Here is an 869-nt window from a genome sequence, read left to right as displayed (position 1 = left end):
ATGCAGTGAGAGTGGGTGACACCAGGATGCCAAGGCCCTTGGTGTGTGGTGAATTGAGGGAATGTATCTGTATGTGAAATGGACAGAAGAAATGCGTCAAGGGCACGCTGGCACCTAACTTAACGTAGCAGAGCAGCCCTGTTGAGAGACAAGAATGCATAGCAGTAAGCTTTGTATCCTGCCATGGATCAAATTGGAAAAGAGGAGAATTTAGTTATTTGTAGACTGAGATTAATGTGACCCATAAAACATTTCAATCCTGGATGTGTGAACTGCTTGGAAGGACGGCTTGGCCATCCACAATTATTGATTACCTCCTCTGTGTATGGCACTAAGAAAGCAGCCAAGGGGCAGAAAGGCGAAGTATGACACTTAGATCCTTTCCCCTGAAATCTTATAGTTGCATGTCGCATGTGAGAAATACTTGTGTGTTGGGGAAGGTCATGAAAAGGACCTGACTTCCAGGTTGACTCATGAGCTGGACCCTGACAATTGAAGGCTCCCCACTCCTTTGCCTGTGCTTTGGGATGTGCTCTCTACTTGCCTTCCCTGCTTGCAGAAGCTGCTCCAGGAATATAGTCTTGAGACAGAAATGCAGTATTAAGGCTTCTGGACTGGGTATGTGATTGAAACCAGTGAAGGTGTCAAGAGTTCTGAGATTTGGTAGGTTGGTGTGGAAAACTACTTGTCTTGCATCACCCAGGACAAACCTCCTAAGTTCCCTTGCTATGGAACCTGCTGTCTATCAATCTGGAGTGGTCCGCCTCTTTTCTTGGTCTCTTCCTACCCTCCTTGTTTAGGGGCCAGTTTCAGATTACACCTGGGCAGCTTCCAGCCAGGGTTGTAACCCAACAATGTGTATATAAAAT

This window comes from Hipposideros armiger, unplaced genomic scaffold (assembly GCF_001890085.2).
Source record: "Hipposideros armiger isolate ML-2016 unplaced genomic scaffold, ASM189008v1 scaffold_595, whole genome shotgun sequence".
Lineage (NCBI taxonomy): Eukaryota > Metazoa > Chordata > Mammalia > Chiroptera > Hipposideridae > Hipposideros > Hipposideros armiger.
The sequence above is the reverse complement of the archived record's forward strand: the minus strand, read 5'-3'. Positions refer to the sequence as shown.